Source organism: Serinus canaria, chromosome 1A, assembly GCF_022539315.1.
Source record: "Serinus canaria isolate serCan28SL12 chromosome 1A, serCan2020, whole genome shotgun sequence".
Classification (NCBI taxonomy): domain Eukaryota; kingdom Metazoa; phylum Chordata; class Aves; order Passeriformes; family Fringillidae; genus Serinus; species Serinus canaria.
In genome coordinates this window covers 42,712,015-42,736,540 of record NC_066314.1, presented here as the reverse complement: position 1 = coordinate 42,736,540, position 24,526 = coordinate 42,712,015, and the positions used below count along the sequence as shown (strand labels likewise).

General features: G+C 40.9%; 1 long non-coding RNA gene across 1 annotated transcript; it reads right to left on the bottom strand.

The window, feature by feature from the left end:
- Positions 1–1,129: 1,129 nt before the first annotated feature.
- On the bottom strand, positions 1,130–21,284 carry LOC127061179 (uncharacterized). The gene is made up of 3 exons (XR_007780644.1): positions 20,547–21,284; positions 15,593–15,832; positions 1,130–1,371 (listed from the first exon to the last, which is right to left on the bottom strand). It is a non-coding gene; the product is annotated as an uncharacterized LOC127061179 (long non-coding RNA).
- Between the last annotated feature and the right edge of the window lie 3,242 nt (positions 21,285–24,526).

The following is a 24,526-nucleotide window of genomic DNA, read 5'->3' as shown; positions in this document are numbered from 1 at the left end:
TGTGACAACCATGTCCCTTTGTTGAGCCTTAATGGTTCCATTTCAACGTTTGCCTCTGCCACTCCTCTAGATGCAGGTTAGATAAGTAGTTACCCTTTCATGCAGTTCCTCTTTCAAAACACCATATATATGTGGACCAAAAAAAAGAGAAGATATTAGATTATCAGCATAAGCTTGATTATCAAATTCCTCAAAAAAACCTTGTAAATGTTTATTGCAAAAATATAGTAAAGATTCTTAAGCAAGCCATGCTGAGGATCTCCATATATAACAACTGGCCACTACCTTTCTGTGATCAGCTTCTGGATTCTGTCCCACGCTGTTCTATTGTTTTGCTTTGAGCAATTAAGACAGCAGATAAAGCAGCACCATTCAATATTTTGTTTAAGAATTTATTTTCTGAGTTCTGAACCACATCGCACTGTACAAACTTTAAAGATTAAATTACACAATGGAAAGTATGGTCAAAAGCTATCTAAAAATATTACTTAAGGAATCAGGATTTTTCATCTCACATATTTGATGAGTACACACCCGTATGAATTAATGACTCGGGCACTTACAGGGAGTTAATGGGTTTCTTCAGTTGTTCACACCCAAGTTATTGGCTAACTGTGCAAATTATGTAAAAAATTCAGTTCTAGGCACTGAATCATACACCTGAGCAATGGGCAATTCAAGCAAAATTTCTGCTTCAGGAAAACAACACAATTCTTTACTCTTGTTAATCTTGATATGTTAATTGCATAAAGAAGAATGGCCTATGAATTAAAAATTTATACTTGAAAATTTTCCAATAGAATATTTTCCTGCAGGGAAATACTGTTACAATGACAGCAAAATCTTGGATTAAGACATGTCCATACTTATACAAAATAGAACAAAAAACTGAGTAATTTATTTTTTTAAATTAAAATAACACTTTAAAACCAGTACATAGCATTATGAATCATAACATTACAGCAAGGAAAAAAACAGATATTATGACAGAACAAAAGGTTATGGCTTTAGCAAATGTTCCAATTACATGTGACAAGTTTTCTATAACATTATCTTTAAAGAAAATTCAAAATTCCCATTTTTCAAAATTCAGAACTCAAGCACAGTAAACCCCATGGAAATATATTGCTCAGTTTTGACCATTTGAAATGCCTTGCCTTTTATGGATGTTGTGGATGTTGCTGTATTCACCAAAGTCCAGCTGCAGCTGTTGCCCTTACAATTACCAGCTGTGTTGTGTTTTGGCAGACTGATTTTCTCAGAGAGATTTTCACACTTTACACAAAGTTGTAGGCTCACCAGTTCTAGTCAAACCCAAAAGGCCCACTTCTTCTGCACTTCAAAATGCAAACTGGCTGCATCTGTGTGTCACTGAAAAGAGAGGAAATGTTTCATGTGTAATGAATTCTCGTGAGATTGCCATGATGTGTTTTATTCATGTGTTTTACTTCTTTAGGGTGGGGATCTTTGTTAGATCACACCAGTACTGGGGCATCCCACACCTATTGGAATAGTCAAGGGTAGTAACAACTATTTTCATTGCTGCTCTTGCTAAAAGTAGTAGATGAGGCTATTGATAGCAGAACTGGAAAAAATTAATACAGGAAGCATGCAAGCTGGTGTGAGAAAATTTCCTGACAAGTGCGAAATTGCAAGTTATGGAGTATTTCTCTAAGGGAAGTGGTAGCAACTTCATTGCTTAAGATGCAAGAAGATGTAGAATGAAGCAGGACAAGTTACTGAATATTAAACTGTGGGAAAAATTTAGACAAAGGGACTGAAGAATATCTTAAATCTTTCTATCACTAAATTTTTCATAAAAATAATACGGAAGAGGATTAAATTGGTTTCTTGGAAGTTTCATGAATCTATATAATTATTTTCCATGCATTCTTTCAAATAAGACATATCTTACTCCATGCCTCCCTGGAGTCAGCTGCCCTGGCCCACAGACCTTAATGAGTAAGGACATAACCCACTAATGCTGCTTCTGTGCTGCCAGCATTCATGGCATGTTGAAGTGGGAAATATATGCTGAAGCATCTCTGCACTTAAGAGGATGATAATGAAATAATTCAGTTTATATATGTATAATAGGTGTGACTTCAAATAACTGCATTCAGAATTTTCTGTGTTTACAGAATTCATGTGACTGTTGGGGTAGAAAATGTCCAGATTGCATTTACAGACCGTATCACCTGGGGTCAGTCTAGCCAAGGCTATCCTAAATTTTCTCAGCAGATTGGAATGAATTTTGCTCTCTCCTTCTTCCTCTGTCTGTGGTGACCAGCTCAGGCTTAGAGGTCAGTTAGTGGAACAAGAACTGGGAAAACCAGCAGAGGTCAAGGGAGCTGTCTAGGGAGGCTACAGCAAAGTAAGAGACCTGAAAATAGCTAGAAAGTGTCTACATATTTCCAGTAGTCTGGGCTTGGGATGTGTCCAGGGAGGAAAAGGAAACCAATGATCTGGTGTAAGTGGACTCTGCTTCTGCCTGTTCCTCAGGAGCAGCAGGCTGGAGAGTGCCAGTGAGAGTTTCCAGAGCAGTCAGCCTTCTGGCTGGAGAAGCAAAAGAAGGAAGGTTGCTACCCTAAGAAATCTCCTGTTTTCCTTTGGCCTAAACCTATTGCTGCTGTGGCCTATAACATAGCCCTAAACCTAGAATGGCCAGCTCACCTAGTGCCATTCTAGATTTCACATTTCACATGTAGTTCATGGTGGAGCAAAAAACTGGCAGCATATGCCAGCACTCCAATATGGAATGCAGTATAAAAATGGCAGAATAGCAGACTACTCAGAGAAAAAATCCATAGTGAATCCATAGCGAGTAGTAAAACTTTTTCCTTGGAATTAAATTTTCTGGCATAATGAAGTCAAATGAAAATATTTTGCTCTTAGGGAAGGATCTGATAAGAATACATATTTGAATTTTATTGTATTCTGATAGCTTTCTCAGTTGGTTTGCAGAAAATAGTTGTACTCCACCCTGCAGTACCATATACAAGGAAATAGCAGCTTTAATGAACAATGAAGAATGTCCTTTGTGACCTTGTTTTGTAGAGCCTTGTTTAAAAGAATAAAAGATTGTTGAATTGTAACAGATTAATCTTCATGGATCTCTCAACTTTCTCCTTCCAAATTCTACAAGTGTAGTGTAAAGTCTAGTCTTGATTTCAGTTTATTCGTGCAAGGAGAACTTCAGCTCACATTCTTCTATAGCAATTCAGTATTTATTATCAGTTTTTTATTACATTTGATCTCAGTCAAACACAGCTGGGTGAGGTTTATCCCATAGTTGTTAGACAAAACATACATAATGAATAAGTAAGGTCCATTGTTCTCATATTTTCAGGGTAACCATTTTTCATAACCAAATGCCTCTAAGTACTGAACTTCAAAGGCCATTACTGTTGTAAATATTCAAATCCTAACTAGTTTTCATACAAAGATGGGCAGTAAAGCAGAATTAATTTCTATCTGGAGCTCAGGCTCCCAAGGTTAATAGTCTCAGCCTTTTTTGCATAAAGGTTTGCTGTCCAAGATTAAGGAGTAGTGTTACTTGAATTGCTTGTTTGCTGCTGCATAGCACCATCACCTGAAGGTAAAAGAGATCTGGATGTGAAATGAGATTGCTTACTCTGCTAGGAAAATGTCCTGTTCAAAAGAGCCAGTTTCCAGGGACTGGCCAGTGAGGTCCTCTTGGCTGCCTGACCATTTCACTGAACAAAGGCAGTAGGTCCAAATCAGTGGCATTCCAATTTCTCCTATATGCTTATTTTGGGAGCTTTATTCAGCTTTCCTCATCTACCTGTGTTTGCTAGTCTGGTTTTCACTTTAGTTTCTGAAAGTATTGCATAGAATATATGACCAGAGATTTAGGAGGCTTGAAAATGTCTTTTAGAGTCATGAATATCTGTGCTCCCATAGATCTCTTCTGGCCTCATATATTCTGTTTCTTATAAATGCTTTTATGGAGGCGGTGCCCCTTCTCATGTACTGTCATCTGCCTCTGACCTATTTGACACACTTCAGTAAAGGATTTGATCTCAGTACAGTGCTGAGATATTGCTGCTGGAGGCGACAGATATTTTATGAGTTCTAAATTCAGGAATATTATCACCAGGCATTGTACTAAACTAGAAAGCAGCCATTAAGCTTTCTATCTCTTAATGCAGTGTTTGAAGTCATATGCTGATATCCCTGGAATGGTGTCAGATTAAATCTGCTGGACCCTGAGTCACTGGTCTATTTTATTGGACAGCTTCTCTGCAGCTATTAGTGGGTTTCATGTGCAGTGGTTGGTGTTCTGCATCCTGCTGCCTACCTCAGGCTATTGACTCTCAGCAATTTTGTATTTGTGACCTAATGGTTTATTTTTAGGTCTGCTTGCACTGCTGTAGTGATCTCTGACTTTTCTTGGAGTCTATTTATCTCCTAAAATACTACTGACCAATTGGTAACTCCTTTTTTCCTGCTAAACTTTTGTTGAATTCACTTAGGTGACAAATTTTATAAATCTGAAGCTTCACAGGGAGCGTTGATAACCTCTGAGCATACGTGGTAATATCTACATCCATATTGCCTTATACTCTAAGTTATGAAGGCTCACCTTTTCATTAGAAAAAGTTTTAATGCTTTTATTGTTTATGTCAGGCTTTGAATTCAGAAAGGAGAGGGCCTTGGGCTAGAGATGTGTCTTTTCTTGCTCCCATGCAATACCAGAGAAGTTCAGCAGAGCTATGAGCTACTAGAAATCACTGTTTCTTGTCTCATATTTATGTTCTTCAGAGAAATGTTAGTACCCTGTGCAAAAGAAGTGCATATAAACATTTTAAATAGCTGGGTTAAAAAATACCATCAAAGGAAAAGCAGCAGAAGCAGCAGCTGCCTGGAAACCAAAGGCTGACAGCCTCAGGAAGATAACTAGAAACAGACCATCTTATGAAAATAATTTTTCTGCCCCTCAGAAACCCAGCTGAAAAGATTCAGCATTGGCTGTAGCAGTCTGTTCCTATAGTTTGAGACAATGACTTCCCTTTTCTTGCCAAATGCATAGGACAATGAAGATATTTGCAATGTGTTATTGATGGCACTGGTGTGATCCTGTCTGTCTGAATTTTGTATTCATGGTGACCTACAGCCCAAGCAGGGTCTAGACAGCAATCCAGCCTGCCTGCTCCACTGCTCCTATCCCTGTAGGCAGCCCACTGCCAGGTGTCTGCTTCTTTCCTTTGGCACTTCTCTGTGCCTGTCCCCATGTGCTGTGGAATGGAAGCCATCTTCCTGCACATGCTGTGATCCTGCTGTCCATATGGATTGGCACACAAAGCCTTCCTAAGCCCCAGAGGAAGACTGAACGAGATGAGGTGTGGTCAGCAGTATAACAAACCTCACCTTAGGCAGTGGTGGCAGTCCCCTTTTTTGTATGATGAATAGTTACTAGCAGAAAACTAAGATCACTTTTGTGTGTTTTCCAGCTGGCTGCAGGACTCTCCTGCCTGCCTGGCTTCATGGTGGCCCAGATGAAAAGAAGAAATGAAAATCTCTTTATACAAAGGTGTGGAAAAAATTGCCTTGTCATGCTGTTCATGAAACTAAACACTGGCATGGGTGTAGCACATCCTTCTCTGCACTTTCAGTGGCCCTCTGCAGAAGGGAAGTAGGCAGCTAAACAGAGGTATTTGCCACCTTCCTACCAGCCCACATATGATTTGGTGAATGCTGTCCTTCAGACATGCCTCAATAAGATGGACCAAATACCTTTCATCAGGCCTCCAAAGGCATCTCTCCCTCTTTGCTGGTTGAATATGGAACTTGATCCAGTTTCCTGAAAGTGGGTTGGATGGTATGCCTCATTTCACTTTTGGGATGTAATTGTGCTTGCCCAGATTAACCTGAACCAAAGGGAACTGCAAGTACTGTCAAGGAGGAAGGGAGACAATGGCACGGAGATAAGGCATCTCTGGGTATAACGTCAAAAAGTTAAACAATGGTCAAAGCTGGGAGAATGTTAATTCTAGGTGCCAAGCAGAGCTGCATAGGCTATTTGCTAAGGCTAAGGATCAAGCTGAAACATTTATCAATGCAGTTTAGAAAGCCTGAAGTAAAGTGAGATAAAGGTAGAGCTTGGGAGGCAGCAGCTTCACACAGGACAAGTGATCAGAACACAACAGTGTGTCCACAACTATGCTGTCCCAAGGGGAGTGAGAAATAACAAAATGAAGAGGAGTACTAAGGAATACTAAGTACTAAGAGAGTGCTAAGCTTGCACATTTTTTTGTTCCTGCTCACTGTGGCCTGAGTCAGAATTATTAATGAGTTTCTGTGTTAGAAACTGAGTTGTTTAAATCTGCAGCCCGTGGTCACATCTATGGGCAGTGTTTTCTGAAAGGGGCAGAGGGTCTGTGATGTGGGGAGATGCAGCAGATTCCCAGGTCACTGGTGGAAGCAGGGGTTTGATTAGTTGGTGGGATTTCTGTTGAGAGAGTGTGCCCATCCCATCTGGCTTGTGAGCAGGGTGGAGGAATGTGTAGGTCCCAGCAAGTCAGTGGTGCATGTGGAGGCCAGGGAGGAGGGCGTGTGAGTCTGGGGAGTTTTTGGTGTGGCAGAGGAGTGGCTCCAATTCCCATATTTTCTCCATGTGCTAGTCTGCTGCTGGCTGGGATGGCGAAAGGAAAATTTCTGATTTGTGGCAAACACAGCTGGCCCTGCCACATCAGTCAGGCAGAAAAAAGGGGAGGATTTCATCAGAGATTGTAATATATTCACCCAGAGATCCAGTCTAAAGCGCTGGTTGCCAAAGTTAAAGATGTGGAGGAAGCTCTGCCTGTCATCTCTCAAGGATGTGCACAGGAGGAAGGGAAAGGCAGAGTTCACCCTGAGGCCAGGATACCCAGTGACACCCTTAGTCCTATAGATGAAGTGCTGGAGGGCTCTGTCTTTAGGGTTGAAAAATATGAGTGTATCTCTGAAGGCAGTATGCAGTGAGAAGAGGAGATTATTGCATACAGTGCAGTTTATTACTCCTTTTAATTGATCAGAAATGAAAAATTTTTGAAATGGTATTAAGCCAGCTCTGTTAACAGGGAACTCATTCAGGATTGCAAACAGAGGAAATGAGAACCTAGGAAATGTCAAAACAATCACTTCCTCTGGAGCTGTAATCAATCCCTTCCTTGCATGTTTGTGTTATGATACAGTTCTTCATTGCATAGCAGTGTGGTCTTTGTCTACAGGATTCAGTACACAGCACAATCAGTACAATGCATAAGAGCTGTTAACAAACAAAAAAAGAGATAAATCTACAAATGCATTCCAGCAGAGCTAGGTGGTTTTTATGCAAACAATCAGTACTAGTCTCCAAATAAAAATATCTTCATCCATCAAGAAACCCTTGGGATTAAAAAACCCACCTAGCTAAACAGAAAAATAAAATGTAAATATGTCCACAAAGTCTTGTTGCTGAAATATGTATCACTTTGCTAAATAAAACTGACACTCTGTGATATTGGAGAAGTGGTTAAGAGCCTGAAGTGTATTCTTCCAGTGGAAAAAGCTATATATAAAGGAAAAGGAAACAGAAAGACTCTCAGTTAATTTGTCCCTATTCATAGTTTATGTGACAAATAACTACAAGCTCAGATGTTCCAGAACTGCAAGCTTTTTAAGTCACCTTTAACATTTTTTGTATTCAACAAGGTTGCCTCTAAAGTGCCATAACCCAGAGTTTTGTAACATTTTCCCAAGGGAGTATTTATTTGTGGGTTCATGGGTCACATCCTATGGCCACTATTGCCAGTTGCTGAGGTAGTTTACCAGAAATATAAATACTGTCCAAATATTGTTGCTCCCTGTAAACAGTTTCAGATGAAAGGGGTCAAGGCTGGCGTCATTAGGTGCTGAAGCTGTGAAGAGAGGCAGAGAACAGTTCAAGAGCCACCCTGTCCACCAATGTGGGGGTCTCACCATCAAAATCCTTAGCACTTTTTGCCTAGGTCTGTATAGTTGGATCCAAGACAAATTTCTACCCCCATGTTTAACCTTCTGTACCAGGTAAAAACTTAGGCATGCTTTCATCCTTCTCCTCATGCCCCTCTTCTCCCCATTTCCTCCTACACAATCTCCTCCCTGCAGCGAGGAAGCCAGGCTGGGCAGCAGGTGCAGAGCAGCAGGGGATGGCCAGGGACAGCTGTGCTCCATGGTGGCCCCACTAAGGGCAGAGACAGCACGGCCCCTGCAGCAGCAATGCACCCACAGGAACTGCCTGCAAAAGTGAAAGGGGGAGTTTCCTCAAGGGAAAAAGCACACCTTATTTTCCTCCAGGAAAACAGAGATGACAGACAGGTCATGTTCCTCAAACATGACCTTGCCAGGAGATTGAAATCACATCTCCAGCCCTTTTCTTTCCATCCATAGCTTCAAGTACTTTTGGCTGAGGCTTTGGGGTGTTTTATCAGGTGGAAGCTTATGAAGTCACTGTGCAGCCCAAGAAGAGCTCAGCTCTGCTAGAGAGCTCCAGAGAGACCCAGTGTTCAGTGATCTCTCCAGCTGACAAACTGGAGAGAAAGAAATGGCAGTAGCAGCCAGTCTGCTGGATTGGGACCCCTGGTCTCACATGCTGCTGCTCTGAGCAGCTTGGTCTGCAGTCATCCTCCTGCATCCTGGGTCTCTCTGTGCCCCCTCCTCCATGGGACATGCTGCTTTTACTCTGCCCTTGCACTGTCTCACTCTAACCTGTAGAAAACAACTCTCCCTTTTTGTTGGGTTAGGAGACTGCCATGGCCCAGAATTAACAGAGGCATGGGAAAGGGGGAGCCAGTCAAGAGGAGTGGGGGGATGTTCTTGGACTGGCACAAGACACCCCTAACATGCCATCAGAGACAACGGGGCTGAAATTATTTGGTGCATCCTAAAGCAACAGCTCTGTTCTTCTCAGTGTCCTTCTCTCTCTTTCATCAATGCAATCATGGCTACAACACCAAATCTTCTGCTCCTCAGCTTCATCTCTTGTTTCACTCCCTGCAAGCCAGTTCAATCCAGCAGAATGTTCTACACCTAACTTTTGTTTTATAACCATAGGGAAGTTGTTACATGGTTTGTATTTCTCCTGAAGATTGATGCTTTGTTTCACCTATTTTTGTTAAGATCCACTGAGTCTTTTTGTCACTTTTTAATATTTTACACCCTCTCACTTTTAAACATATAATATAAAAGCTAAAACTCGCTGTGGGATGAGATCTAGCACAAGATCTTCAGGACTGGCCCAGAAATTCTTCTTGTTGCTCAGCTCTCATCTTGGCAACCTCTTTGGGACCACAATGGGACCTGAGTCTTTGTCTTTCCCCTCACTTTAACTTAACCCTAATGCCAACTAAGCTTTACATAAGGACCTCCAGCCTTGGCCCTTTCCCTGCCCAAATTTTCCATGGGCATGTCTTTTGTAGGTCCCTGCCCAAGTGGGACCCTTAGGCTTTGTTTCACAACTTGCATTGGCTGTAACCCTGAAAGTGACTGAATCCTTTACTCAACATCTCTTATCCCATTGACAAAATGAAAAGGGGAAAATTGCTTGTGATGCCCAGACTTACCTGTAGCAGCTTCTTACAACTCCACATCAACTACATCTCAAAACTAACAGCAGACAAATCTAGCTGCAGCCAAAACAAACAAACAAACAAAAAAAAATCCCTAGGCCTCCCCTTTGCAGCCATACTCAAATTTTTGGAGTTAGGGGAATAACAAAGCCTGTTAATCCAGTTAAGAAGCACTGAAAAGGGGTTTCCAAGAGAGAGTTTGTGCACCAAAGGGATATTTCCCTGAGAAGTCTGATCACTCCTTGGGGTAGATTTATCATCAGGGTTAACAGGGGTGCAAAGCCAAGGCATCCAGTTGTGGTGGGGACTGCAGAGACAAGATCTGGGCAATGAAAAGAATTTTCCACTGATCCCTTGTTCACTTGGCCAGAGCTGGAGATCCTTCAGTAACGCTCAATCCACCCCTAGGATTAGAGCTGAGGCAGCAGAGAGACAAAGCATAGGAGTTCAGTTGTGGGCAGTAGTCCAAAGACTGTTAAGGGAGACCTAAGGCTGCAGGAGAAATTCCCTCACAAGAAGTTTTTCATCCAGGCCACAGGTGTCCATTGTTGTCTCATTTTCCTAGGACCTTTTCTTGTAGGAAATCATGTTTATTTCCATGAAAACACTTGCTGAGAACTACAAGGAGCAGACGTGTCATGATGTCTTGTTATGTGCAAACTGAAAACATAATTGCAAATAATCCTATAATCTCCAGATGGAAAATAAAAGTAACATTTCCTGTAATGTTATGGAATACAAACTGTGTCTTAAAGGGGCCTTTTGAATTTGAAATCAAGTATGTAAGAGGCAGCAGAACATGAGACTCAGCACAGGAGCTAGTGTGTGGGGCTGAGTGAAAGACCTTCTTAATGATTTGTAAGAGAGGAATGGAAGGAGTATTTGGTTCCAACTGCAGTCTTGAGCAAGCAAGTAATTTTAAAGTAAGCAGTGACTTTGTGGGAGTCACCTATGAATACACATGCTGGTGGTAATTCAGGAAAATCCCCAGATTATGAAACTGAAGGAAGCAAGCCTAGTCGAAAAAGCACCTATCCTAGCTCAGAGTGAAATGTAGACATAAATAACAGAACTGGTAATTTTTCATTGCTACTGTAAAAAACCCGCATCTAAGAAGTGAAAAGAAACTTGCCCAGAATTCAGAATTTCCCAGATTTTTAGAACTTGAAGTTTCAGTTCCTCTGAAATCCAGATTTTGTGTTCTGGACCCATTTAGGTTGGTTAGTTTTGATGAATACACTGAAAAATAACCTTCTTCCACTAACATATTTTTCTGGGGACAATAACCCTGAAATATATCTCTTGATATCAATTAGCTCTTCCTTTACACTGATAAAATTAGCTAACACCTCGCAGGGGCTTCATAAGCATGACAATGTTTCCCTAATGTAGCTGAGGCAGGAACCGTGTGCATGGCAGCTCTGTAGCAGTGCTATTCGCATTCTGTTAATGTGCCCCAAACTGAATTGCTCTCTATTGTTGCACTGTAGCAATGAAGAGATGATGGTGTTTTTCTATCATTTCTGTTTTCTGTTAGGATCTCTGTTGTGTGCAGCTGCTGCAAGCTGCAGCCCCCCTTTCAGCCCTGAGTATCATTTGCCTTCTCTGCATTGCATGTTAAGAGGGGACAGAAATTCAAAGGGGGGATGATCACCAGCTCACATGGCAGCCCATGTGCACAGAGATGGCAACCTGGATACAGAGCAGCATCCTCACCAGCCTCCCCAGCAACAGGAGCTCATAAACAAAAGACTTGGATCCTGCGATGAAGCTGATTAGGGTGTCACACAGAAAACAAACAAGGAAAGTTTTTGTGAGGTGGGGAATGGTATTTAGTAGTCTGTTAGGGTGACCAGAAAGAACTGGATTTTATTCAGTAGTATTTGAAAAAGGAAAATGTCTCTGTGTGTGTATTGACCTGAGTATTCTAGAGCATAAATCAGGAGCAGAGGGACAAGGACAGAGAAAGGCTCTAGGACTCCTTTGAGAAATGGTGAAGCTGGGACAGGGACACTGGCACAGGAAAATCCAAGGGTTGTTTAAAAATGAATTGTTTTGCTAAACAGTTCTGATCTTCAAGTGGTGAACTCATTTAGCTTTATACATCTCAAATCTCTCTTGTGTCTTTCCAACAAGGCTATACAAATTTCATGTCCGTTCAATTTTTTACCTGGACTACAGCAGAGAGACCTAGATGATAATTTTATTTTCTTGTTTAGTTCTTAGGCATTAGAGTAATGTGTTTCCTTCAGAGAGGCAGGTGCATGATCTGATCACCACTCCCATTTGCTGTGGATGCTGTGTTACATGTAAATCTCCAGCCATGGGTTGTGGCTAACCAAAGACTGCTGTTTTTCATTTCAGCCAGGTTTGTTGTGCTTACACAGCTGACCTGAAGCATGAAGTGCTGCTCTCCAGGTCTCATCTGTACCTAGATGAAAAGAGGCCTGTCTCTCCAGCACTTACTTACCACTTTGCTTTCAGCAATCCCAAACTAACCTCTAGTGTGATAAATAATTTCAAATCTGTTCTTTGTCTCAGAGAAAAAAAAATTGAACAAAACTCAGAAATGTTCCTTACTCAGGCTCACTAATTTTCCTATCCAGTGAAGAACTTCTTTGAGGGCCAAATGGCTTAAATGCTCTTTGGTCTTTTTCTCCTAAGTGACATGGCATCTTCCTTTATATATAGCAATGGATTGACGCACATCTAGGATTAACAGGAATGGGTTAGCTTTAATTCCAAAAGTAAACAATGGACTTGTTTATCAGCACTAAAGGCTGAAAGCCATTCACTGTTCTTCATGGTATTAAGCCTTTACCACGTCAAGCACTAACGGTTTTGAATAGGGCAAGCAGTTTTCCCTTGCACAGTAGCACTCTGAGCTCCTCTCTCTGGTCCCCACTGCAATTAACATAGAAATAATGGCGTGTGACACGTTCCTCACAGAGGGAAGACATGCAGTAAGATTTTCAGAAAGATATTTCTGGTGTGGGGATGAATAAATTATGTATCTTAACTGTAGATCTGTCTAATAATTCTGTCATTAAATGCTATCTCACCCTCTCCTTCTGTCCTATGCCAAAATGGCAAACCCCCTGAAATTAAATTGCTATTTTTAAATTCTAGAGCATTAGTTTATTTGTACTTTCACATGTCTTTTAATAAAGTGTGTTAAAACCCCTGAAATTGTCTTCACAGATTGATCAAAGTGTGTATTTAACACACAATCTGTCTCATTAATGGCAGACACTGATCTTTAACATCAAGAGGTACACATGTACATGTATTCTACCCACACAAATCCTTGAAATCTTCAGACTTGGAGCCTATTTCCCCACATTCAATACTGTGTTAAGTCACAGCATCTGCCCTTTGTGTTCCTGTCATATATTTCCAATGTATTTGAATGCTGAGTAGCTAGGAAGATGAACTCACAACTGATATGCGAGCACGAAAAGCTAAGAAGGCTCAACTATTTCCAAATATGGTGATTAATCAGTTCTAATGTTATAACACTACATCTGAGGTCATCAAATTGTCACAGATTGCTGCAATTAAGAATGTCCATTTCCTAAACTGAAATTTCAGTCCTTAAATTCCTTATAAATCTATGCAATACACAGCTTTTCTTAACCTTATCAATCAGTCTCCACACCCAGTGATTCTGGTTGCAGCTCTTATACCTCTGATAGTGTGTTATTTTTCATTTATTTTTCATGTTACTTGCAATACAACAACAGAAGCTTTTTCAGTTAGAAATTTTTTTTCATGTACAGGCTACTAGATTTTTCACAGATACTTTACTAATGCTAGCAGTGGCATAAATTGCTTTTCTTTTTAAAGGAGTATTGCTATGAATTGAAATATAGATGAGCAAAAGATAAATTAAATATTGTATCTATGGGGATGACAAGATCTGAGGTATCTAGAAATGTCTCTAACCATACACATACATACACACAAAGTCCACTTTATGACACTGGAATATCAAACGATAAATTGTGAAATCCTAAGTGTAATTTCTTTGCCCTTTCATTTGGTTTTCTGGTAGTGCAGACTAGAGCTTTATCTCCACACTCCTGTGCTTGTTCCATATCTGGCATGCACAGCTGTTCTTGTGCTTCCTCGTGTTTGTGCTTTCCTTATTTTGACCTATTTAATGTGAGTGGTGAGGAAGAAGTGAGTGGCATGTTTGTACATGTGCATGTGATTGACATGGCTTCCTGTGAGTGTGTGTGAGTGCATGTGTGGCTGGTGTGATGGCTGAGAGCAGACATCACCCATGCAACCATCTAATTCAACATTATGAAGGAATATCTACTTCCAGCTTTATTGTTTTTCAGACAAGGTGTTTGGGCATACTGTGTTTAGAATGGGCTCAACAGGCATTAATTTTCTGCAGCTAATTCTCTTCAGTTTCTCATTTAAATGTTCCCCATTTGCTCTGCATTTGAAGCTGAAGGCCTCTCTTACATAACAATGTACAGCACAGCTCCACAACATGCCCCCATGATGCCAGTATTATCTGAACTTTACACGACTGCCTGTCTTAAATTTTACCAGCTTTTTCCCTGACTGAAATGTATTTAATGGTATATTCCTTGTCTACAGTTTGTTTCCCAGTAATAGAGGATGTGTTCCACAGTGCAGTTTTAAATGTAATATGCCAGACAACTGTTGTTTTCTATTAATCAGCTTAGCTGAAATAATAGAAGCACTTTAAATTTTCAATGCCAACTGTTCTTTTGAAAGCTAAATATATTCTGTGCCTGTCTGTTCCTTTTAGTGAAAAAAAAAATAAAAGGAAAGTATTATGATGATTAGAGACTTTGGGTCATCTTACAGAAATGCTTCTGTTTTGCAGAACATAATGAGACATGTTATTTTCCAGGAACTGTAAGGAAATTAAAAGGAAACATAAGTCACCCAGGTGTGCTGAGACTCTGAAAATAAGCATAATGCTTGATGGCAGCTGGTGGCAGAACTGCTCATTTACAGTAAAACATTTTTAAATTGCTTTTATTTTTAGCTGTGCTCCTCTTATTTATTTAGGAAAGGGGAAAAGGCGGAATTTTGGCTCTCCAAAATTTTAGGTTCTAATTATTACTCATCATGTTAATGACAACTGGGGGATTATGCACACTTTGGGGCAAAGCCACTTGAATTCAAAGAAATTAAGTTTGTGGATCTCATTATTGTCATGGGATCTTTCAGAAATATAAAAGTCCAAGAGTGAGAGCTCATTGATTCAAAGAATAGATATCTTCTTGCTTTGGACATGGAAATGGAAAGCTGTTAACTGAGGAAAAAAACTACAATTAACTGCATACTAATATTTTGTCTGGGATTAGTATTTCTGGAGGAAAAATGTGCAGAGCCTTTTGGAGTCTCTGAATTTGCAGTGGTAGCTCTTTTGTGGCCCAGCAGCCAGCTTCCTTTTTTAGAGATGTCATGGATGCTAGATTCAGCTTAATCCCAGTTAGAAGTTTTCTTCCCAATCAAAAGCTGAATAGGTATTGTGCTTCCTACCTTACTAAATGCTTGCTGAGATTATCCTCTGTCACTTGCTGCTTATTATCACTGTATCCCCAAAGACCCATCCTCTCTGATGCAGTGCTTTTAGAAGTGTTATTTCATCATTGAAAAGATGGATTCCAAATGAAAAGGTACTCTCCACAGAAATAACATTTCATCTCAGGAAGATAAAAGGAGCTGCCTGTGGCTAGGTCCGGATTGTGCTACTTTTCTTGCACTTCCCTATTGATTTTTGAGCTTCAGGCTTTCCCTTGACTTAAAATGGGGGATAATGTGAATTCATAGAATCTGCAACCATAGGAAGAACTGAGACACTCTGAGATGAAGACCTGTTCTTGGGGTATAAGATGATGTCGAGAGAGAGTCGAGGGCCAGGGAAAAAGGAGAAAGCAGGATGAAGAGCAAAACAGAAGGAAGGAATGTGAGCTCCAGCCTTAAAGGACTTGTTCAAGTTATGGTCTTACCTGGTAAGCCTGTGTCCTATCCCACTGAAGCAATGCCATGAACAATCTGCCTTCTTGCCAGTTTACAGTAACAACAAAGTTTGGACTCTTGGATTCCAACAAAAGCGATTTGGTTTCTGTCCAGCCTGAGAAAAAAATATCCTCCTGCAGTCAGACTTTCCAGGCACACACTGTTCATAGGGTTAAAGAGTGCTTTGGCCTTGTAGCAGCTCTGGGGCAGCAGGCAGAGCAAGGGAACTTCTGTGAAAGAAAGGTGGACATAAAAACTCACAAGCTCATTAACTGGAGCAGAATTACACATGCTCAGCTCTTATGCACCCCTTCATTCACCTCTGCCCTGAGCTGTGAATGCCCTAACCTGCCACCTCCCATGTCAGTGCAGCTGTATCTAGCCTGGGCTGCCAAATGGAAGGTCATCCTATTTTGTTCTACTGTGGTCCTTCTAGTCCCAGGGGAATAAAAATCTGCTACTGAGAAGTGATTTCTCTGCAATACTGTAAATAGCAAACAACACTTAAGACCTATTGGCAATATTTTGCTTTCCTTAAGACACAGCCTTCCTCTCTCCCACCATCTTCCAACTGATGTTCACATCTGGCACAGTCAGGGTGACTTAGTCGTGTCTCTGGTGGGTTTATGAGGATTAGATCATGTCAAAAACATGCTGTAAGGTATTTTTTACTGAAAAAAATGTTGACAACAAAGAAGCCAATGCTTTCTGCCTGCTAGGTCTCCTGAACTGCCTGGCTTCAACTTCTCAAAGCTCCCTGATATGCCCAGCTTCTGAGGTTGACACATTCCTGATCTCTGAATTGATGGCTCCCCAGCTACTTGGCTCACCCCTCTGTTGATTTCACAGCAGTTAGCTGTCTGGATGATTGAGATTTTTTTTTTCCCAAACCATTTTTTGAAAATTCCTTTTGTCAAAAATTTGGCATTTTTTAATGACAAAAGGGTTTTCCATTACACCATCCATGTGCAAGATTCTTCTTTCAGAATGGGGCATTTTTGGCTAAGGGAAGAATGGGCTTCCATTGGGGTGCACAGGGCACTGGGAACATCTGCAGGGTCTCCAGGCTTCCTAGCTGGTATGTGTAAGTGTGGAGCTGAAGCAAGGATGCTCAGTGCCTGAGTTTTGACAGGTCTACAGTTACAGTCAAATATGGCTTTTGCAGAGGAATAAATGATAGCCCTTTATTCAACATATGTGTGCCCTATCAGTTTTCTCACTGCAGGTTAGCACAAAGGAGCCGTGACACAAGCACGAAGCAGTCCATTGTACCAGGGCCTGTGCCAAACCCAAGAAGAATGCAGTCTGGGAAAACCAGGCAGCAGCACAAAGGCTTGAGGTCTGTTAGTCTGATGCTGAGCAGCTGCTGTTTCTGGACGTCTCCTTTGCTTTGTAGGAATTGTTACTAAAGTGGTACAAATTAGAGACATCTCAGAGATACTTCAATCACTATCTAGTCCTAGATCCCCTGAACTAGAGAACTGCAAGATTTTTTTTTCCCATTTGGTGATCTAAATCAGCATTAAAAAGTATAGGATAGACTCCATGAACTGAGAAACAAAGCCAAGTGTAAATTAAGCAACGGGATAATTTAAAGCAAGACATCTGTCTTAAAAACACACACAGTTGTTCAAAAACATTATCAGTTTTGACAATCTTCATTATAAAGCAGTTCTAGCCTGGGTTGGGTCCTGACTGGATTTCATGCTATAAAATATGAGATAAGTGAGTCCTTACACAAAGACTTTGGAATAGAAGTTTAAAATGCAGCACCAGGTAAAGACAGGCAGGAGGATTAATGGGGTGTCTGACTGATTTTGATCAGTAACGCACAGAGATCTTATCTCACACACCTACTAAACAGCTCAGAAAAGAAAGGAAAGAGGGAAGATTGGAAGGCCTAACTTGGAAGGGTAGCAGAGGAAAGGCATATTTACTGACTGAGGAGGACAGCATTTGCGTCACAACCTTTATTCAATATTTTACTTTTTTCTTATTGTTCCCTGTGTAGCCCTTAAGCCTTATGCTCTGGTGATCACTCAAATCCTGTTCTGAATTCTTAAAACAGTTCCTGACATGGTTTTGGCTCATACCAATTCCTCTGGCAATTCCTGAGCACAGGAGTCAAGCTAGGCCAGGAACCAGTCCCAGCAGAAACTGTGGAGAAGGCCATGCTCTTTTGGAAGCTGAGAATGGACAGATGCACTCCATGCAGTTGGTCAGTGAGTGGTCCTGGGAGCACCAAATAGCTGTAGCCTGAATTCACAACACAGCTCACTGTAACTGGCTCCAGTTACACTTGGAAATGGACCAGTGCTCTCTGTGTTAGATCTCAGGGTGTCAGGCACAGGACTCCCGTTAAGGCTCACTGCCTGTGAAATGTTGATTTGAGGGACAGACCTTGTATCACATCGATACGGCCGAAAAAGGGACAGAATTCAACTCTCCTGCCTCTTCACTAGGAATTCTCACTTTCTTTCTATTTCTTTCCCTTATTATTGACCGGTGAGCAGATGCAAAAATTATCTCAGCTGGTAGAGAAGATGTAGGTGTTTTTCTGTTATCCCTGGATAATTTAACTGATGATTCTCACAAATAAAACACGTGAAAGTGCAGGGGAGCAGAGACCTTCTCATCTTACCCTTTTCTAATTGTCACAAGTTCTTTCTTCACTTATTTCAGTGCCTTAATCAATTGACTATAGAGTCAGTCTCTACTTGCTTGTTTTCTTGCCTGTACAATTCTTACATTTTTTTCTTGTATGTTGGCTTATTTCAACAGAAGCTTCAGAAAATGAATTGCAGAGCAGCTCTCTTTTGAACTGAGGTGAGTTGCTCAGGGGTTAGAATATTTCCTGCAAGATAAGATTTGTGAATTCAAAGTGCCTTTGAAGTGCTACAACTATTTCATAGGTGTTGCTCTTTCCAAAAGCACAGGCATTCCCATAATCAGACACTGGTTGTGAGAAGAGTTTTTCTGCTGGGCCATAAAACACACACCGGGGTAGCAAAGCTGAGTTTGTGTGTGATACAGGCCTTAGGCTTTTGAGGCACATGGTATTTTGTGTCATGGAACCACAGAAAAATTTAGGTCAGAAGGTAATCCCCTAGTCCATCTCCCCACTCAGGGCAGGGCCAGCTTCCTAAGGTCGGTCAGCTTGCTCAGGGCCTTGTACAGGTGAGTACCTTGGATCTCAAAGAAAGCAGAACCTGCTCTTCTCAGGACCCCTCATCCAGTGCTCCGCTACCCTTATTGAAATGTCCCTTCCTGAAGTGTGTGATCATTCATTGCATTTTGTCCTTATATTGTGCACCTCTGAGAATTGCCCTCTATGATCCCTTTTAGGCAGTGGAGGACAGTTCTCTTTATGCTTTTTTTCTCCTTGCTAAATAATTCCAGGTGCCTTTAGCTTCTGTGCTCTCCACTTTGGAGCCATTGAACCATTATTGTCTCTTTGGCCCTCCAGAGAACTCTCTCTGGTTTGCCTTGTATGAAAGGGTCCCAAACCATACAGAATATTCCAGATACGAGCTCATGAGTGATAAGTAAAAGGAAATAAACACGGTTCTTCCATCTCAGGGGACTTTGTGCTTGCCTTTACTCAGCATCATGACCTTCTGCCCAGTTCATTTCTCCAGACTTTGGTTCCTTTTGAATGACAACCCTGCCTTCCAGCATGTCAGCAGCTTCCTCCAGTTTGGTGTGATGGAAGTTAAGGATGCCTTTCCTCACAGCACTCAGGTGCTGTTAGATATACTGTCCCAGAACTGAATCTCAGAGCACACTCATCATTGGCCCCCAGCTGTCCTTTGCAGCCCTGAGTGCAACCCTCCAAGCACAACAGTCCAGCAGTTCTTCCCACCAACCCTGTGTCCATCCAGCTCCTCACATCTCCTCAGCTCTGAGGGCACTGTGATAGAAGATGTCCAAAGCCTTATGGAAATCAAGGTAAATTTACTGTTCTCCACTTATCAAGTCTTTCATCACAGGCGGCAATCAGGCTGAACAAACACAATTTTCCTTTGGTAATTCTGTGCAGATTGTTTCCAATCATTTATTACCCTTCATGCACCAAGGAAAGGCTTCTACAAGCTGTTACTTATCATGCATACATCTTCTGCAAAAAAAAAAACCAAACAAACAAACTTCCTTGGAAAAAGCAGCAACTTGTTTCCAGCGTCAGAGGCAGTGATTTTATTGTGTTAAAAGGTTAATGTAATTAAATTTCCACATGTGCAATGAGGAGAATAACAATGTTGGGTATTTATTTTCAGTCTTGATGGTTGTGTGAAATGTACAGTATTAAAAGGGTTAACAAGCAGGCTTTGTGCTGTTTCTCATTAAGGTGAATTCAGCATTCAGCTTTCAGGCTGAAAGGCTATCTCATACCAAATGTATACTGCCACATATGTAATTTGTTGGGTAGGACTGGTTACATTGTGGAGATGGCATAAAAATTCCTAACAGTCTTTTCTGCCCATAATAGCTTTCCAGAAGACAGAACATAATGCTGCCCATGCACGTTAAATCTTTGGATGAGCTAATATGAAATACTTCTGCTGTTCTAATTTCCTCTTGTGTGTATTTTTTCCTGGCTCAGACTCAGTGACCTAATTCTTTTCTTCATTCTGTTCAAGGTTTTTGATTTTTTCCAAGCTACTCACATTGGACTCTTCTCCACTGTGGAAACTGTGCCTTTATTTCTGTTTTGTATTAGCATATTATTTCTATTTTGTATTGCATAGCTGCACTGACTGCCCCGTGGCTTCTCCATCTCCTGACCTGAGGGTGGATACTAATAACTGTACCATGGCACCTCCCAAAAATGGTGACCAAGACATCCTAGTGGATATAGCTGTAGTCCACTAGGGAATTATTGCAACCCCACAGGAAGATCTTGTAGCATTTACATTGAAAAGATTCCATTTAAAAAGTAGCACCTACCAGAAAGTTGCTTGCTTTCCTAGTCCCTTGACTGGAAAGATGAACCAGTCCGTGTTTCTCTATCTTGCTTTTGAAAGCTACATGAAGATTCAAAGGTTCAAAACCCTTTTTCACAAGTTATGTATGGTGCTATATTTAGCTAAACAAAATACACAAACTAAAGGCTCCCTCGTTTTCCCAGTTGTGAAATCCTTAGGCCAGTATATGCATGTCTCCCAGCTAGACTGAGGCATGCTTAGGCTGGTTCAAAGGCATGTTGAGAGCAGACCCAGCAGTTTCCCTTTCTTTGATTCTGACTCAAATGCACTTTTTTCATTCCAGCTCATAGAGGAGGTTGACAAAAGGACACCCTTGCCTTTTTTTTGTTTCACTCAGTAGCACTTCTAGACATCTATTTGTTTTTTGTGTTGTGTTTCTCAGTAGTTACTATGTTGTGGTTGCTTAGGGCTACCTTAAAAAATATCTGCGTTCAGACTCAGACTTTTTATTGTAAGCAGATTTTGTGCATTTGCAAAATAAACTCCATGGCACCACTCATAGGCTTAGTGTATTAAACATGACATGGATTGTTTTAAACAATCTTCCTGTCTTGACATGAATTGGTATGAACACTGTAATCACTGTTTATCTGGTGAGAGAGAGGATCATTCCAGTCAAGAAATAAAAACACCCAAAATTATGAACATGGGTTTGGAGCTTTAGCCTAGGAATTAAATGCATCCTTTCCATCAAAGTGATATAGAAATGAATTTCTGTAACTTTAGTTGCAAGTAATACAGATGAGAAACTGTTTTCTTGATCTGTGTCTTCATGCAGCCAATGCAGTTTCTTAAACTGAAGAAGGGTCCTGTGAGAGGCTGACTTCTCCAGTTAAAGGCCAGATTTTCCACATTCCTGCAGACATAAAAGAGCAAATAAGCTGCCTGTCACAAGTGCTTTACTACCTTTAATTCTCAAGCCTTCCTGTCAGTCTAACAGATATTGCATGGCTCTGCTTCTTCAGTCTTCCTCACACATTGTCAGTACGATCTTAGAGTTTCCTTATGTGTTGGTGTGTATTTGTAGACATTTTAATTTAGGAGGAGCAGAGACCCCCTGGTTTGTCACCAAGACAGCACTGAGGAACTCCTGCACCACTTTAACTTTGTGAACTTTTAAAAAAGAGGATGGCAGAGAAGTTGGTGTCTCCTAGGTATTTTCTTCAGAACACTGTACTATTCCTTTTGCTGCTGGTGTTACAAAATACTGTAGAAAAAGGTATTTTTCATTAAAGGTAAAATCCAGGAACACATGCAACTTTCTGGTTTTGCTTTGCTTCTGAAGGTTGGAACCAGAGTATGTATGAAAAGGCTTCTCACATTAGTTGCAAAACAAAAGCAACTAAGTTGCTGGCTTCTAAATAAAGGAAAAAGAAAGTCTTGAGATGAAAGAGAGTTATATTTACCTCAGTCGTAAAACCTTTTTTTTTGTTTGTTTGTTTTGTTGAGTGGTTGGGGTTATTTTTCGTTTAGTTGAACTCTTGGAAAGTCAAAATTTCATTTCAAGACATTTTGGTTCATATCACAAAATTGGTTTTTTTTTTTTTTTTAAGCCATAAGACCAGACAGGGCTTGAATTATTGTGCAATAAGTTATGCTTAGGTGCATTCTCAGGCATGAGCCTGCAGGCTGAGTGCTATCAAGTCCCAAAGTGTTCCACATAAATTATATTGTAGTTAAAAAAAACCAAAACAACCAAAAGAACCCCTAAAAAAACAAAGCAAACCCCAAACTCAGAGAAAGAAAACACTCTGCAAGGGTCTGTGCTTTAGACAGCCATGACCTCAGAGCCCAGAGAGCCTCTATCCTTGGCTGCTGGAGCTGCAGGGAAGAGGTTCAGCATCCATTCCTGCGTGGTGTTTTGGGGAAGGCTGCCCCTGTCCCTGCTCCAGGGGTGGGGAGGCATGCTGCTGCTCTGCCAAGCCTTTGCTCTGCCCAGGACACTCCTCCAGGATCTCTGGCACTCAAGATGCAGGGAGAATGAGGCCTCAAAAAAGTTGAATCATGAACTTGAGCTTTGCTGCTGGGTGAATGCTGGGATGCCTGAGATTACTAGAGCCAGTGTTCAAAAAGCACATAGTGAAAAACAGGAGAGCTGGTAGCCACCACACTTGGCTGAGGGGTCCACTTACTGAATGATCTCCCACAATAGTTACCTGAATTTTTAACTAAAGTTTGGTTAAGCTTGCATCTCACTGTTAGACTAAGTCCCTTATCTAGTGAAGGACACATAAACCTTCTTCAGAGAAAATCCTTCTCATGACAAGATTGTCACTCACAACATTGATTACTTTGTTTACCCACTCTGAAAAAAAAGTGGTCTGAAAGCCACCTACAGCAAACAACTCAACCAAATAGTAACACAGAAAATATAAAAGCAACAATGAAAAAAATAAATACTCCTCGGGAAACAAAGTTAAATCATCTCTTGAACACTATTTTAATGGAAAAAGAAAAGGACAGGCTGTTTCTAAGGTCAAGAAAAGTTTTAACATCTCTTCTGATTAATTTTTTATTTTTGAAGGGACTAAGATATTATTACCTGGAGAACAGTAAGCAATATATTAATAAAAAGATAGCTCTTGGATGTAAAGCAGAAAGAGAGAAGACAGAAAATATTGAGTGTGGAAGGCTCTGATATTTTTTGGAACTTCAGATGATATTTGCCAGCAACCTGAGAAGTGAGCAAGGAACCAGAACATTTTTTCTGTGCAAAAAATGTGTTCAAAAAGGTTCCCTTAATGGCTATGGAAATCCAGGAGCAAAACCAGCCACATGGTAGCAGTGAAACAAATGGAGAATAAGGTGTATAATTATATTGAATAAATATTTTTGGGTTGGACTTTTTGGGCTCTGGCTTTTTTTTTTTTTTTTTTTTTTTTTTTTTTTTTTTTGGTGGAGAAGGATAAGGGGAGGACAAAACATCAGCAAGGATTAGGCTGTACCCCATAATTTAAGGTAAAGACTCCATTTTTGGAGCAGGGCTAACAAGCTTGAGCTAAAACCTCCAAAATCTCAGCTGGGTGCCCTACACAGAGTATTTCGACTGTTGAACTCTTGAAACTCTTGGACCCTCAACAATTTTAACTCTAAAAATTTTTCCTGCTGAAAATTAAATCCAAGCTGACAAGTTCCCATAAAGAGATTGGCTTTGAAGAACAAGATTTCCAGTAAAGTTCAAGTTTTGAGAGTAGTTTCTAGAGAACCTTCCCCCTAGCTCAGCTGCCAAGCAGACACAATAAAGAGTGTTGGCATTTTCTGGAAGAGCCAGTGACTCTCGTGCTAGCAAAGACTGAGTGACTGAGGGGGAGCAGAAGAGAGCTCTCCCTTCCCTCACTGGTCCATGCCCTCGTTGTAGCTGTGGTTGGTTCTCAAGCAGGTTGGTTTTCATCTTCTTTTCATCTGATGAAAACCTGGGGTTTCTTTTTCCCCCCCTATTTCAGATTGACGTTTTTCAGTCAGGCTCTCTTTACAGCTGTCTGTGAATTTCTGAAAATCATTTCCCTGAAATTCTTGTTTGTCCATTTCCTATCTTTACACTCCTTTCCTGCTCTATATGAATATAATCCAATTTGTCTGCTGAGCTGCTTGAACAGAGCGCTGTCTGCTGATAACCTCAGTGGTACTTCACTATATCTTCAGTGTCCTGGCTGAGAATTTGGTCACCACAGAGCACAATTCAGAGCTGATGCCAGTCACTAGTGACCATAAACCCCTTGATCCATTTGTCATTGCTGTGAATTGCAGTTTACAACCCACTGTTTCTTTTGTGAGGAAATACAGCAACAGTGAATAAAGGAGAAGCAGGTGGTCCTCTCTGGTGTTCCTCATTGTTTCCTGTTACCTTCCTAGAAACCCAAATGCATGTTTTTATCAGTGCAATTTCAGTCATGATTTTGGTTCCTAGGGAGTAGCTCTCAGCATGGGAAATGGGGAATGTTG